The 17,121-nt window shown below is 39.0% G+C and overlaps 1 long non-coding RNA gene, 1 other non-coding gene and 1 pseudogene across 9 annotated transcripts; 1 reads left to right on the top strand and 2 right to left on the bottom strand.

Moving 5' to 3' along the window:
• Positions 1–5,187: 5,187 nt before the first annotated feature.
• On the bottom strand, positions 5,188–10,778 carry LOC125210073 (zinc finger protein BRUTUS-like; annotated as a pseudogene). Its single transcript, XR_016137273.1, has 12 exons — positions 10,647–10,778; positions 9,729–10,293; positions 9,399–9,612; positions 8,967–9,135; positions 7,612–8,860; positions 7,227–7,400; positions 6,894–7,112; positions 6,671–6,808; positions 6,208–6,429; positions 6,051–6,110; positions 5,488–5,544; positions 5,188–5,412 (listed from the first exon to the last, which is right to left on the bottom strand). The product of XR_016137273.1 is annotated as a zinc finger protein BRUTUS-like (transcript).
• A 510-nt stretch (positions 10,779–11,288) lies between these two features.
• Positions 11,289–13,136, bottom strand: LOC125208871 (uncharacterized). Of its 7 annotated transcripts, none has more exons than XR_016137275.1 (4): positions 13,122–13,136; positions 12,386–12,540; positions 11,584–11,871; positions 11,289–11,499 (listed from the first exon to the last, which is right to left on the bottom strand). It is a non-coding gene; the product is annotated as an uncharacterized LOC125208871 (long non-coding RNA). The 7 variants fall into 7 exon arrangements; XR_007174255.2 differs by lacking the exon at positions 13,122–13,136 and adding an exon at positions 12,633–12,648; XR_016137276.1 differs by lacking the exon at positions 13,122–13,136 and adding an exon at positions 12,633–12,648 and having other exon boundaries at positions 12,401–12,540.
• Positions 13,137–14,481: 1,345 nt separating this feature from the next.
• TRNAS-AGA (transfer RNA serine (anticodon AGA)) lies at positions 14,482–14,563 on the top strand. The gene has a single exon. It is a non-coding gene; the product is annotated as a tRNA-Ser (tRNA).
• Positions 14,564–17,121: the final 2,558 nt, after the last annotated feature.

The raw sequence follows: 17,121 nt of genomic DNA, 5'->3' as shown, positions 1-17,121 counted from the left end.
AATCAAATTCAATAGCACACTAACAACCAATCACTCTCAAACTAGTTTAGAGGAAATGACAATACTATATTATTAGCCAAAAACATAATGTATAAACATCAAGTGCATTGTTGGTAGGCCTACTTAATCGGTCGATTCTGGTTCTAACCGGACCGATTGACCGGTTAATCAATTTTAAATTTTCATAAATCCTAGAACCGGAATCGGAACCGACCGGCTAAAATATGAAGATCAATCAGAAAAACATGTTCTTGTAAGTCAACCACCTTCTGTTTGCTTGTTTGCTGACATGAGAACAAATCAAAGAATCACCATTACCAACATAAACACTAAAAGGTTTGTGTCAAAGGAAGACTTATCTTTTCTGCAGCCCACGGATGAATGAAGTCGTGTGAGCTGCCTGTATCGACAAGTATGTTCACTGTGACTGCTTGAAGAGAGCCTGCAATATTAATTGATTTGGAGTGATGTCTTCCTTCCACGATATTCAAGTGAGATAAGTCGGTGGTGATGACATTATTTTCTGGTAAATCACTCTCAATTTGTTGCATATCGATGTCATCTTCGTCAACACCCATGTAAGCAAGAAAGTTATGCTTACAGGCATGTCCAGGAGCCCATTTGTCCTCACAGTAACAGCACAAGCCACGTCGAGAGCGGTCAGATTTCTCTGCACTAGGCAAATGGACAACAGGTAACTTCCCTAAATCATTGCGAGATCGGCACGGAACAGGACGCGACTGTTGTGAAGATTGCGGAACTGGAGACGTACTGTAAGGAACTCTCGAATCTCTGTGCGCCCACTGTCTCCGTGGATTATTCGATGAAGATGGCTGGTGGTCCGTTCGGCAAGCCGATAATTACTTGGCCAAGGCAAAAGCGGAGGCCAACGTCGCAGGACGGTGCAGCTTGACTTCCCACTGCAATGGTTCCTTAAAACCAGCAATATAAATGGGCAGGAGGATGTAATCCGGAATGCCAGAGAGCTTGTTTTGTAAGCGTTCAAACTCCAGTTGGTAATCTGCCACTGTGCCGTTCTGACACAATTTGGAAATTAATCCAATATAACTTTCGTAACAGCTCGGATCAAACCGATAACGAACCTCATTCAAAAAATCTGGCCACGTTACGAAATCAGTGTTAGAACAATAATTTTTGATCCATTCGGATGCCGGAGGATCAAATAACGGAACCACATAATGTAATTTGTTTGCATCGGGCATCATCGTATGATCGAAATAAAGGAATAGCAAAAGGCGGACCAGTATTCGGGCGTGGTGGAGGCCGAAAGTCCACTAGTCGGTGGTCAGAAGTAAGCAATCTGACTCTAACTTGGAGATTGTAGCCATAATCCATTCTAACTGGCCGGTCGGAGTAGCTCCGGGTGGGGGAACGGCCAACGTCGGAATGTGTTGGTCTGGCTGAACATCTTCAACTGGTTGCATCCAAGTTGTTCCCTATTGGGAATAATGGGTATGTTTTTCATGTTGGTAGCCATGAGAATCTCAATGAAAGCACCAGATGATACGACTTCACTCGTATCAGAAGTTGAATCAGGAATGAAGGAGGATAGCGGATCAGCTTCTGCGTGCAGAGGTCTGCTCCGTCAAGCAGAGTATTGGTTTGGAAAGAAAATAGAGAAAACGATAATTGTGGGAAATAACTTCTCATTCATAAAGATGTGTTGACAAGTTCCCATTTTAAATGCTAGGTCACTAGGGTGGTTCTGATAGAACCTCGTTCTATCAGGATTTAGCACACCGTTCGTAACGAGAACAAAAGAAGATAAACCTAGTTGAAGTGCTAGGTTTCAGAACCAAGAATGAGAATAGTAATTAATTCATATAAAGAGAAAATACTCAAAATAAGATTACATGAATAATTGATGAAATAATAGAAGATATGGAATATCTTAGATTGATATGCTAATCATTCTATCTTCCCTCCTGTGCGGCTGATTTGGCTCTAGGTTTTGCTTCCTTGATGGGTTGGGCTTGTGAAGACTTCGGGCTGCCGCTGCAAGGGCCGGCATAGAGCTACGGATGGCTGCACGCTGATAGACTTGTATCAGAGTCCAAGTCCCTATCAGGTTCGAACTACCTATCTCTCGAGAAAGAACCACAAAGAAAACCCGAGATAGAGCTTATAGATATGCTCGACTCCTTACTCTATTACACGATATGAAATAACCGAAGTAACTACAATTAACTAACTACTAACATAGTCTTTGAAATGGGCCGGAGCTCTTCTTTGTCGACGAGGTGGAAACTTTGAAGTTGATGCAGCGAGATCTTCCTCCTCCGAGTCGTCCTGACTCCTCTCTGCCTGTGATGTCAGTTCTGATATGGACGGATTTCTTCACGGCCCGTGAAAATGGGGGTTAGCTCGCACTGTTCATCGGTAATGCGGAGAATTCATTTCATGTCAAAAAGGTGATTTAGCAATTCTGATGCACCTAGAATTGGAGCAAATTCTCTTCTATGCCCTTTCTTCTTCATCGGCAACCTTCTCTTTCCTTTTTCTTTCCTGTCTATTTTACATTTGCAGAGCTTAAGGGTGTCTCCACCGGTGCCCTTCCCGCGACGGGCGACCTGACGGGAGCCATAGTGGGCCGGACAGCCGCCCACGCCCGTCCCGTGTGCCCCTGCGATGGCCTCGCCCCTCCCGTCGACGTCCGACTGGACGTCCGCCAATGTGGCGAAGGTCGGACGTCCCGGTCGGACGTCCGACATTTTAATTTTTTTAATTTTTTTTAAATAAACTCTATAAATAGGGCTCCCCCAACTTCATTTCATTCACACCACTTGTGTTGACAAGTTTCTCTCTCTCTACAAGTTTCATTTCTACTACAATGGAGTACAATAGGAACTCCCCCACCACGAGCGGAGAGAACACACCCTCGATTTCCATCGGATCGGAGGGAAATTTTGCGGATGGGCGGTATGCCGGCGATGACTCCCCAAATGTTCTACAATATGTACACTTGGGTGAGTCAAATGGGTCAGATGATGCCGGGAGCAACGGGTATGCCGACAAATATGTCGGGGATGGGTGGGACTGCGGGGATGGGCGGTATGCCGCCAAATATGGCAGGGATGGGTGGGACTATGCCAGGGGCAGCGGGGATGGGCGGTATGCCGCCAAATATGGCGGGGGTGGTGGGGATGGGCGGTACGCCGCCAAATATGTCGGTGAGTGGGTCGATGCAGCACAGGAGCCCGAGGACGCCTAGGGAATCTGTCTATCGGCCATATATAGATTTGTTGGCCGATGACTCCCATTCTTCTGTTCCGGAGACTCAGTACGCCGGCATCGAGACTTTCTCTTTTGAGGATCTGGGGCTATCGCCGATCCGTGAGACTCCCCAGGAGGCGGGGCCTGCAAGGGGCAGGAGTAAAGGCAAGGCCACGGCCAGGAGCGGGGGTAGGGGCAAGGGCAAAGTCCCGAGCTCTTCCTCACACACGGGGGCAGAGGAGGAGGAGGGTGCGGATGAGACTGAGAGGAGGACGATCTGGACCGTGTGGGAAAATGCCGCGCTTGCGAAGGCATGGATCGGTGTTGTAGAGGATCCCTACGTCGGAGCGAACCAGTATGTTGACCGAATGTGGCATCGCATCAGTGCCGCCTACTGCGCCATCAAACCGCCTGGGGCGAAGCCTCGCATCCCCGATCAATGCCGGAAACAGTGGCTCCGGTTGAGGCCTAAGCTCAGTCGTTTTGCCGCCCTCTACCAAAACAACATGCGCATGGTAAGCAGCGGCATGTCTGAGGATGATGTGCGGAGACAAACCTTCTCCCAGTACCCCAGCAAAGAGTTGGGGATCAAAGAGTTTGACCAGTGGGAGGCCTTTCTCGAGGTCAAGGAATCGCAAAAGTTTGCGATTGGTGTCGAATCGGGCTGGAAGCGGACGAAGATCAACTCTTCCGGTGAGTACAGCAGCAGTGCTGGTTCGCACGAGCTCCCCGAAGCTGAGGAAGTGGCCCCGCTACCACGAACAGACTCTCACCGTCGTCGTCGCCCGATGGGGCAACAGGCTGCGCAGCGGATGGCGAGGGGAAGCGGCAGCGGCAGCGGGTCCTACGAGGTCGAATCGGAGGTCCCAGGAGGAGAAGAGGACGACAGCCTCGCCCGCGCGCAGCAAACGAAGACCCTGATGCAGATCACTTTGAAGTGGTATAACACGCACTATCCAGTCTTGAGAAGGCTGTGCAAGGAGATGGTCGACTGATGTCGGCGCGATTTAAGGATGCCACCCATTGATGATGATGGCTTCGAGATCGGGGGCCGGGGACGTCGGAGGTGGCAGCGGCACGGGCGACGGGGACGAGGACGAGGAGGAGGAGTGAGAGGCGAGGGTATTATGTAATTTTATTTTTAAACTATGTTTTTTTTAAAATTATGTAATTTTTTTTAATTATGTAATTTTTTTTAATGTAATTTTCGTATTTCCCGTTCGTATTCGTGTCAAATTTTAATTCCGTGAATTTAAATTTTAATTGTGAATTAATTTAATTGTGAGAAGGGCTAGTGGAAGGGCTAGTGGGAAGGGCTAGTGATGTGGTAGTGGAATGGGAAGGGCTAGTGCTGACGTGGCATGGGAAGGGCTAGTGGGAGGGGCACCACCAGAGACACCCTAAAGAAAAATTTTCTATGGAAGTGGAGGTATTATTTTCCCGGCATGAAAATTAAGAAAAATTATGTTAAGAGAGTTAAAGTCAATGAAGAATAAAGTAAGAGTAAAGTAAGAAAAATTATTTTAAGAGATGAAAAAAGAATAAAGTAAGAGAGTAAAGTAAGTGGAAAGAAATTATTAATTTTACTAAAAAGAAAAATGACTTTGTTACTTAGAACAAACTAAAATAGCAAGATGAATCTACTATGGAATATATAGGAAGTATTTTTTAATTACACGCAACAACTCTCTCTATTCACTTCTCTCGTCTCGGGCAGTATTCACGTGTATTACTGGCATGCATTGATAAGTTCATCAGAACACTTTAAATTATTCAGTACGTATCAAGTATGTTGCACGGTATCAATTCAGAAATTGAATGTGTTTCAAATTGACAGATTAAATTTGAAAATATATATGCAGTCCAAAAAAAGGGATATAGGAAAATTTCCCATTTTGACATTGCACTATAGTTCATGGCTTTCAGTAGGAAATTGAAGTGGATCATTATGCATTTTATTAGTGGATCATTATCCATTTTATTATTCCAATCATGTTCACATCAACCAAGCAAAGTGCTGTTGACAAATGGAAGTACTGAGATTTTATCTATTACACGTATATATGGGAAAGAAGAGATACATAAGAAAAATGAGGGAAAAGAAAAGAAACAAAATTTTGTTCAAAATCATTGAAGTCCATTTACATGATGTGTATAGCCCACGTGGTACAAGATGTCCTGCAGTTCAAACACTCGTGTCTCGGATCCATCGTGCAAAAGATCATGTAGAGATAGAGAGAGAGGGAGACTCACCTGACACCCATCTCTATATTCTTCGGGGAGCACCTCCGATGCCATTCCAAAGTAAACCTGGTGGGAGAGGCTTATCAGTCAATAGGAAACCAAGCATACATCACACATATATATAGTTCATACAAACTGCAGACTACACCAATGTCTGCATTCCCCATCTCAATTCTATATGAATAAAAGAAAACACGTGGCACAAACGCGCATACAATTCTACTTCAATGTCAGCTGAGTGGTCTAACATAACTTGATACATTGACCCGGAGCAAATAGATGGTGGTGCGTTTTGGAGCTATTACTGCATGGCTATGCAACTTTCAAATGACTAGTGAAAGTACGAGGGCAAAGATGCAGTATTAACCCGGTATACTATATGGTCGATGGCCATCAACCTCGAAGTCTCATGGCATGAATCAACCAACATGTGTGTGTTATGAGCGCATAGAAAAGTTGGATGCATTTGGCGGGTGATTGGTCATTACATACAATATATAATTAGCCTAAACTGAATTTTCACGAATAGCATAAGCAAATAATTGCTTTAAATACGATAAGTTTGTCCTCACCGACATGTCTCCCATCGACTTGCTGCAGATAGGACAGCTGTAGTGTGTACAAGCATACGCCTGGTGTGAATGAGAGTAAGAGATGAGTAGAGGTTTTAATTTCAGTTGTTTTTCGACAAGAAAAATCGAAACCAGGAAACTAAATCAAGGAACAGACCTGGAAACAAGCAGAATGCATGTAATGACCACATGGAAGAGCCCTGACAGCCGTACTTGATGTGATCAAAAAATCGCAGCATATCAGTTGCTTTCAAGACCCTTCTCTCTGCATTTGTGTTCCTTCCCAGGGCAACAATTGCATGTCATGCAATGAAAAAAATCTATACCAAGACCTTTTCCAACACAGCACAAATTGCAGGATGGACAATGATAGACATCCCTGAAAAGCAAAACCAGCAAAACTCGTTAACTTGCCGAAGCAAGTTGTTATATCATTACAATGTTACAAATAGATTTTTCATTTATCATACACCTGGAGAAATGGAGACAATTGTGAACAAACCCTATCCACATTTAATGGACTGATATGATCCTTTGAATTCCAGCTAGCATGTAAAAACTAGAACTATACTATTATATAACAGACTACAAGAAGGAAACTAAAACTAATCAAAGCTCACAGTTCATCATCGAAGAACTTGCAGCTGCTGCAATAGTACTTTGCCAATGAAAGCCCGTTACAAGAAGGTTTCATGCAACCTGGTCCAACCGCCTCTATTTGTAAGCAATTCATGCACAACATCTCTGATGTTGCCTTCCTGCATATATATTAAATGCAAAGAATTACCTTTCAAGTGTAGAAACTCAATGCATAAACAATCTAGTCTGTTCTTTAGAAGGTACCTATCCATTGAATGGTCGCTGACTTCATCATGGCAGAACCTCCTTGCAACCAGCTTTCCGCAACAAGCAGCACGCAGCTTACAGTTTCTTCTGTAATGCTCGCATCCGAAGATTTGTTTTTCAGGATCACGATATGACGGGGTTCGTCCAAGTAAATCTTTATCATCAACTTCACTAGTTGTTGATTGTGAGAACTTCTGCTGATAAGCTATCCATTTACTAAATGAAAAGTTACAGTGATCTAAGTAAGTTAATGGCCTAAGTTAACCAACCAAAATGACAAAACTTCCAACAAAAATCCAAAACATTCAGATGCTAGTAAGATGGCGGCACCTGGTGATAAGGTTTTGAAGGAGATATGCTTTTCTTCTTAGATCCAGGGTTGGATCATGGGAGGCTTTATGCATCTCTGATTCGAGCTCATTTTGGTTCATCCAGAAAATATCTTTCCACCCAGGCTTAAATGTATGATCACTTTGGTCCACAGATTGATGGGTATCAATTTCTGAAAAACAAGTACACATAATACTTTAATAAAGTGTAATCCTAGCAAATTGGTTGCATACTCCTAGTAGCAAACACAATCATAAACCACAAGTATTGTTGCTTAAGAGTATTCCTCCTATTTGTAAGGGTGAAAAGACCAGAGTGAAGATCCCAATCCTCCCACCCCCAACTCAAAGACAAAAAGATGAAGCAAACAAATACAATCATTAACTTAGTATGTAAAATTAAAACAGTAACTGAGTATTTTCAAGAAATAACTTGTGGGATGTTATTTTCTGATGTGGATGCCTGTGCTGATGATGCTGCAAGGGTCCCTCCCCACCATTCATCAAGCCATTCACTGAACATAGTGTTCTTAGTTGCATTCTTCCATGTGTTCATTTTGTTTTTCTCTTCCTGTGTAAGAGCAGATGTTACCCAAGGCAGCATTGACTGAAGCACCTCAGCTCCTGTTGTTCCAATAATGCGGCCAACAAGCTTATCTTGTTCGTCAACAGAAAAATGTCGGTCAAACAATGGCCAAAGTTCAACCTCTTCACGCAGAACATGATGATCCAATGTTACTTTAATGGATTTGCACATGCCGTGAATCTTTGTAGCCAGCTCATTGTACATTATAAAATGATCAATACAACTCAAAGAAACCAATAAACTTTCGCTCAAAATGCCACTAGCAGCTTTTGTACTCAAATTCTCGTGAAGTTGGGAGAGCTCTGCCAGTGCAGATGAGATATCCTCACACAATTCTTCTTCCCGTTGTGGTCCAACGTGTAAGAATGGCTAACATTGTGAAAAGCTTCCTTTGATTCCAAGGCAGGAAAGACAATATCATCCTCTGCATTACTATGTGCTCTATACAAGCCCCATAGAAGACAAAATCTACCAGTAAACTGTCTCAGGGAAGTTTCATCACAATCACCTAGTTTTCAAGATTCAATCTAGAAATTCCAAATCTTTCCGGATTGCTTTGTGAAATTTAAAAATATTATCAATTGGCCTTGAATGGCCTCTTATACTGGAACTATTATCTGTTTCCCAGTTAAAAAGACTAGAGTTGAGAGAAGGAGCACTTGGACCAAAGGATAATGAGCGTAGAGATTTCACAGTAGCTCCAGAACTCATTCCTAGACTATTGCCATTCACTCCTAGGCCAGGATCACAACAAGACTGATTAGAAGCTTTTGGAGATTCTGTCTTTGAAACAGTGCAAATATTATTTTCAACTGAACACACTAAATTTGCCTGATCAATTGACTTCTCACATGTTTGGCCACAAGTTGTAGTGGAAGAACTTGTACAGGCACAGTTACGACAAGATCTGCCAGAATGCTCTTGTGTTTCTCCAGTCTCCTTGGCAAGATAACAACCAATTGCACTAGAAGTCAAACAGATTTTCCTAGGATAACCCTTGCATGCCCAGCCAGTATACAATGTAACCAAAGCAGTGTCAGATGCTGGAGCTGCACAATAACATCATTTGCTTAGAAGAAATAAAAAGCATCAAGTGTTGGAAATGAAATAAACTGATGAAAAGTTCAAAGTGTTAAGAAGGACTTCAAGGTGCACCTGCCACGTGCATGTTACAAAGAAAGCATCGAGCTTCCTCTTCACTAAATGAACCAACCAACCATGGTAAGACAGACTCAATCAATCTGAGTGGCATCACACATAAGCTCTGGTAAAGAAGTTTGCGCTGTCGTTCACGGCTGAAATTCTTACTTGCAAGTGGAAGTACCTGCAATCTAACTGACTGAGACATCCAGAAGCACTGAAATGAAGTATCATTAACATTTGAATGTATGAAACCAGTCTTTTATGAATGATAGCCAGCCTCTTCATCAATGCATCTTATGCACACTTCATAGAATTTTTTATTAGCACTCTTTCTTGATAAGATAAAATGACCTTTCTGCCAATGTATACAAGTACATGAAGAAATACAAAACAGAAACAACCGAAGAAATATAAAACAGAAACAACCGAGCATATGTCACATACCAGTTTTTCCTCATTCAGAAAATGCTTCTTTATCATCTCTATTATGTGATCAGCCTGTGAGCAGAGTTCAGAATAAAATTCAACGCATGAGTTAGCTCCAGCACTTTCAATACTTTCTATTAAGCATCGAAATTTTTCAACACTTTCTTCTGCTGCATGCTCCTCGACAAATGACATTTCTACAGCAGGGAATATAACTTTGTCCTCAGCAATGCTGCAGCAAATGCAAATAAATTTAACGTGCCATTCTATAAAGGAACAATGTCCAGAAAAGTACCCAAAAATCATTTGGACTGCATAAACCAGTCTAAATGAGAGGGAATATAGTACCAATGGAAAATACAGGCTTCAGCTATAAATTGAAGCCTTCTGTTGAAGGCAGATAGATCAGAAAAATCTCCAGTGAAATTTATACATCGAGCTGCTTCAGCGATATCAATCAATTCCTTCTGGATAGCTTTATGCCAATGCAATATATCATCCACTGGATGGTATTGCGAAGACCTGATAACACTACAATCAGATGGCAGAAGATCTCTTTCTACTGGAGAGCCTGGGATCATCTTCAGAACGTTTACGCTTGTTGCAAACATTTATCCAATCCATCCAATTAAAAATAATCTTCAATGACATAAAGAGAAGTGAGGAAACGAAGACTAGAAAGTCATTTCTCCTTGTGTTTCTAACCAAACTATCTAAACTCTTGAAGCTGTCTTTCATCTGGAATGATTCTGTGCAAGCATTTACGCATATCCAGCCTTTCATCTGGTGAAATTGATGAGGAAAGCCATGGCAGGAATTCTGCCATCATATTTACAGGAATGCTACACAAGAACTGCCAAACTGATGATGCCTGCTCCTCAAATGAGAACTTTTCACTAAGTAAGGGGAACACCTGCCAAATGGTAAACAACTATGTAATGCATCAGGTTAAGATGATGAAAGCATTGCCTGAATTTTAATCCCAAGCATATCAGAAGTACAAAGCCATCTTTTTCTACTCTTAAGTATATAATCTGTAGTCCAGAATGAAATGGTTCTAGCCAATGGATAAATATCATTACATTTGACTGCTGTATATGATATGGGAGTAACAACCTAGCTGAATTCCATTTCTCATTTTTATTGCACACAGAAAAATAGCTAAGGATAAGCAGATTCTATAAAGAAGCGTGGCCTATCTTAAGTATAAAACGACAACTGGAGATCTAGCTCCATAATATTTGATAAATGGGATGGACAACTTACACCTGACATGCAGCAGTAATGCAAATGAGTTATTGCTGATCCACAAAGTACCAAAGGCCATAATGTGCAGCCATATGGATATATTTTATACTCTCTTTTATTTAGGAATTTTCTCACAGCTTCGTTAAGTTTTTTATACAGAAATTCTCTTTTTCTCTTTTATAAATTAGAGAAGCGTGGGATCAAGTAATTAGTAGTGGGACACGTGGCGTGAGAGTCAGCAGAAGTGGGACACGTCAGCGGAAGTGATGTGGTGATGCATGACACGTGAGGGGCAAAGGCTGATTGTATGCGATGAGTGAGTTGCTGTGGTCTTGCCCCAAACTGAATCCGAAGTCGAACCCACCCGATTTTATTCTTCTGCGAATGAATTTAGTTTGTATCCTGTGTTTTTCATTTTATGAAAGTTGCGATTTTAATTCGAATTCTTGAATGTAAGTTTATTTTCACTTTTGCATGATTACTTCTTGGACAAAGATTTAAATCATGTCTTGAAAATCTTGCTTCGAATTTTCATCAAGGAATGCCGACAAAAGGGCTTTCCCAGTAATGACATCTCGATTTTCCAAGATTCGTCATGGATATCTAGCCAACTTATCATCAGATTCTAGCCCAAATTTGTAAAGCAAAATTAAACAAACATAAAAAAAAACAAATTCAATAGCTCGCAGTAAATTCCAATTTCTAACTGCTGTGGATCTAACAAATTCAATAGCTCGCAGTAAATTCCAATTTCTAACTGCTGTGGATCTTAGAAAAGTATGTACAACTATGACAAACTAGACAGCCTGTGAACAATCATGGAGAAACTTGACAGGCAGCAGCACTTGTAGCCAGACATCTACATTTTAGTCTGCACAAAACGAGAAAAACTCTTATATTGAAATCATTAAAACATATGAACAACGTTAAACGAAATCAAGAAATCGAAACATACCATCAATTCCCCAAAAATGAACACCTAATGAAGGTGTACGCTTCGGAAGTCCATTTCACACCTGTCAGTCGTAACTTGCCGCCCCATTTCTCTGACATCTTAAAAGAAACCGTATGCGTGACATTACTTCCAGCCTGTGTTACAAAGAACGGCTTATTTGTTACATAGAAAAACCCTAAACACGGGTGCGGCCCAATATGTACATCCTTGAGTTGAACTGCCTCATCCTCTTCGAACAGCAGTTTCCCTCCAGTGAAACATGGATAATCACTTCAATATTCAATTCATCTGTAAACCAGAAAACATAAGTTATATACCTTAATAATGTATACTAGAACCAAATAGAGCACAGGATCCAAAATTTTACAAAACAGATGTCTCATTACTTAATATGTAAACCAGAACGATCACTTAATAAAAAATAGAGCACAAGATGGAAAACTTTACCGGGACGCAGGCGCACAAGATGGAAAACTTTAAAAGGGGAAGTTAATATACAAACTTAACTTAATTATATATCATAAACAACGAAAACAAAAATTTATTTCAAGAGGAGAAATGACGCACATAACTAATTCTTAACACTTTACATTTGACCACATAACTAGGGTTGCTTTAATTACCTTGTTATCTCTGTAAATTTACAGTCATAGAGTATAACTAGTTAATTTGACTTTATATTATGATGATTGAACAGGCTTTATAGTTTTGTATCTAAGTAACAACATAGATACAAAACTAGTTATACAGTCATAGAGTATAACTATTTAATTTGACTTTATAGTTTAAATACAAAACTTACTAAGTAACAACATACACAACACGTCTTTACTCCAATCAACAGGTTTGAGATTCGAGTCATCCACACCGTATTCTCGAATCTTCTCCCACTAATATGTGCGGTAATCATTATAAAGATTGTTGTCATGCCAAGAATAGAGGACCAGTTCCTCGAACCTAAGCAAAAAAGCAAACAAAAAAGTTAAAAACCTTTTGCTTTTGGACGGTCCAAGAATATGCAATAAGAGTGGTGCAGAAATAAGCTGTACATTCATGTCAAGGCATTTGTAAGGACAACCACAATATGATTTTTCAAAGCAATTCTAAGATGAAATCATTTCCTATAACTCTTGAGGAAATTCTACAAATTTTGCCTTGATTGGCTATAGTGATAAGATCGCCTACCAAATAATATGGGTTCAAATCGTTTTTAGTGGAGCCAAATCGTGTTACAAAAAAAGAAATCATTCACATTTGTCTACATGTGATGCATATACATAGTCACATGCCATGGGAGCAAACGTAATAGATTCAATGTCCATTAATAATATATATTTAATGGAAGAATTCGAATTAAGGTAGGAAAATAAGAGAAGGAGAGGGATAGGAATATAATTATGATTTATCTTATTAGTTATCTAGTAAACAAGAGTTTTATATATATAGTTGTCTAACATGTGATTCGACTCTGTTAATACGAATAGTGATATGTGCCATATGAATGACTGAACGGATAAAGAAAACACAGAGTAACGTACGAATTTAAGTCATTTGGACACAGTTGATAATTTTGATGTCATTCGGCATCAACTGATGGAATTACATCAATCTAGGAACGAACAAACAAAGAAAACTTAGAAATGATATTGGACTTGGAATCTAAGCTAATTTCTAAGTTTCTAGTCGCCATTAATCATCATGATAGTTATATACATAAATACTCCACTTGTATGTATGATTCATCTTCAACCTAATTATTGAGCTATATATATACATAGGTATAAGGTTCGATTAAGCACAAAAATTTCTTTAAAAAATTGAACTACCTTCATGATACATATTCTTTACCGAATCCAACCAAATAGTCTGTCATACCATTGTGGGAAGTTAGGGATGGGATTGCCTAAATAGTAGGCCAATCATTCAAGATATATACAAAAGATTGTGTACATATTACTTTTAACATATCAAATTTTCAACCCCAACAAAGAAGAAAACATTCAAATTAAAGACAAGAAGAAGATGAAAGAAAGTAAAGCCCAAGTGTTCCTCCCCCATCCCCACACAAACACACAAACATGCACACAGTGTAAAATACCTATGAAGATAGATATGAAAGATGGAGATGTCATTTTAGTGCGGTTTCATGGTCCTTAAAGATAGATATGATAGATGGAGTAAAAAATTGAAAGGACAAGTGATCCACTAGGCTTTGAGATACATGCTATATTGTTTTATGTGATTGTGAAACCTAATCTTCAAATAGGCAAAATAGAATCTTTTTTTCAATGGACCCCTTATTTCATGCCCCAGAATATTCAAGTGTCATGTTTTTCTTTACAACATCCACTATTCGAAAATATAATACGAAAAATAAAAGACTAATACAGAAAAGAAAAGACTGGAAAAATGTAAAAACTACATTTTATTATGCTTGGTTATTACTAGTATTATAATACATCATGTGTCAAATGAAACAAATATAATTATGAATATCTATCATCTACATGAACTCTCGAGCACTAAATTATTCTCGTGCTTTTGAACCCTACATGGTTCAATTAATTTTAACCACTATACGCAACACTCAAAGCATTGTAAAATTCAGCACTACACTACACTGTTTCAAATTTATATAAATATTAATAAAGACATGTCATGTATCACCCGTAGATTGGACGACAGAACTTGTCGCAAAAGTGCAAGTGTGGTGTGCTTTGCGTTGAACAAACCGTCGGGCATGCTCTCATTAGGCACATCCTTTATTAAACGCCAGATAATGTTTGTATTCCATCTCCGATAATTTTGTATTTTGATTACAATGCATTTTTCTTATTAATTAATTGGTTTATGTAATGTTTTGACTAGTTTTTATTGAACGAAACCATAAATAAGAATGTGGTCGTGCCGGAGTGGTTATCGGGCATGACTAGAAATCATGTGGGCTCTGCCCGCGCAGGTTCGAATCCTGCCGACCACGTTATTTTTCTCCTATTTTTTTCCTTTTTTTTTAAAAGGTTAAAAAGGAAAATGATACTCCACATATTCCTTTTTGTAATTATTTCACCCCTCAAAATATATCTAATTACTAGATTTTTTATAAGGAAAAAGGATGTTAATCAAAGTAAAATATGTATGTTTGGTCATTGATTCTTTCCTATGCGAGAGAAATAATTAACTTGCAATCTTCTCTCTTGTTGAGTCCATTGAATATGTTAGCAACATTCAAAATTAAGGTCAAGTTACTTTCCCATAAAATTTCTAAAATTTGGCCTAATTAGAGCATATATTCATATTTTATTCATCGAATGCTGAAAACAATTGTAATGCACCGTCCAATAAAGTATAGCAGCAAATCAATCCAAAATCATGCCAAATTATTTGCAGGGAATATTATTTGGTAAGGCATGTGAACAAATTAATTATTGCTTAATTACAAAACAATCACACACACATAGTGACACACTCTATCTCTATAGATATATATATCTTCCACAGATATCTGGATACGATTCTGATTTCTGCACATCATAAAAAAGTAATCTTTTGTTACGTACAATAAATCCCTTGAAAATCAAACAGATGAAAATCGTAAATAATCGGATGAGGCGAGGCATAGTAGCCAAAATCGTTAATAATTGTATGGAAATATAATTAATTAGTATCATTTTGATTAATGAAGCCCGGACCAACATTGTTTTATGTGTACGTTATTGTATCAGATTAATTTAGAGTATTGATATATTTATAATTTATCGGAATAATAATTAGTTTTTCTGTTCTGAGTAAAAGCGTGATGATGATAATTGTTTGGTGGAAAAAGCTCTAATTTAATTCCAATAATTCAAATGAGTGAAGTCGATTAATTTAGCTAATAATTACATACTCATGACCAATTAATGCGTCCCATCAATATTGACGCAGTACTAACTTATGTCTATTTTTTAACCGTGTATAGTAGTTTGGTAAGTACAGTATATACTAGTAGCATTAGGTAGCTGATTATAATCAGTCACATCGTAATTCAGCATTGGTATAATACTATTATGCTGTGGAGTGTATAACACTAAATAGCTAAATTGACTTACATATTACTAAGAGATTACTACTACCATTTACTTTGTCTAACTCAACCATTAATTAATTCATACCTTATATGCTCCACATGACACCTGAAATATGTCATTACTTTCATCTACGATCAAAAGTTGTACTTATCTGTGGTCCATCCATAAAAAAATGATAATTTTCCACGGACAAAAATGTTACTACCTTCGTCCCACATTAAGTGTCATATTTAAAGCATCTCCAATGGTACTTCGGCCAGAAATCGGCCAGCAGTTTTTCTCCCTGCCACATCAGATTTACGTCAGCCATAGGCCAGCCGCAATAAAAATAATTCAAAAAATACTACATTTACGAAATTAAAATCACAATACGGAATTAAATTTACGACATATATACGGAAAAAATTCGTTAATTTTATTTAAATAAAAAAAAATACATTAACTAAAAATAAAAAAAATTACATAATAAAAAAAAATCTGGGCTTCCACACACGAGCCACCGCCCCACTCTACTCCTCACTAATTTATTAAAAAAATACATTCAAAAATGTTAGTATGCCTTGAATCTGTTATAGTTTGCCGCTAGCCGAACGGGGGCCTAGTTGTTGTTGTCCATCGTTAGATGTTGCTCTTGTACAGAAATTTAGAGAGAGAGAAAATCGCGTTTATATAGGTTTTTTTTTTTAAATAAAAAAAAATTGAAAATCGGCGCTGGCCGATCGGCACGCCACAATGGCGGCCAGCGCATCGGCCAGCGAACGCCGATATTTTGGCCGAATTAGCGCTGGCCGACTCCAATGGTTCGGCTAGCCGGTCGCTAGCCGACCATTGGAGATGCTCTTAGTGTGAGCACGAGTTTTAAGAAATGTAAAAAAAAAGTGGGTCGAATAAGTTAGTGGATTATGGGTCCCACTTATATATATATAGTAGTTTTATAATAAAATTAGAATGTGGGGTCTACTTCTCATTTATGATAAAAGTGAAATGTGACTCTTATTGTAGGACGGACCGAAATGACAAAATGTGACACTTAATGTGGGACGGAGGCAGGGACGGAGCCAGGAATTTATATTGGGAGGGGCAAAAATATGCATAGGCAAAATTCAAGTATTTTAGATGAGGCAATTAGTGAGAAATTAAACTATATAAATTTTATATTCTATAAATTATATATATGTGAGGAAAATGGAGGAGGGGCACTTGCCCCTTCTTGATACATGCTGGATCCGTCCCTGGACGGAGGTAGTATATTTTTATGGGACGTACGGTAAAAAAAAAGTGTATGTGTCCATGAAATAATGTCAACATTTTTCATTACACTCATATTCTATTATAAAATAAATATATATTGTATAAAAGTGAGAATCGAATTCCACTAATTTTTTTCATCCACATTCCGTCACATTTATTAAAACATATACTGAATCAAAATAAGACTTTAAATCGTGGACATAATTATTACATACTCCCT

The sequence above is a fragment of the Salvia hispanica genome, chromosome 3, assembly GCF_029641045.1.
Source record: "Salvia hispanica isolate PSC_SH4W2 chromosome 3, Shi_PSC_v1, whole genome shotgun sequence".
In the NCBI taxonomy this organism is placed as follows: domain Eukaryota; kingdom Viridiplantae; phylum Streptophyta; class Magnoliopsida; order Lamiales; family Lamiaceae; genus Salvia; species Salvia hispanica.
Note: the sequence above shows the minus strand (reverse complement) of the source record. Positions and strands in the feature narration are given on the sequence as shown.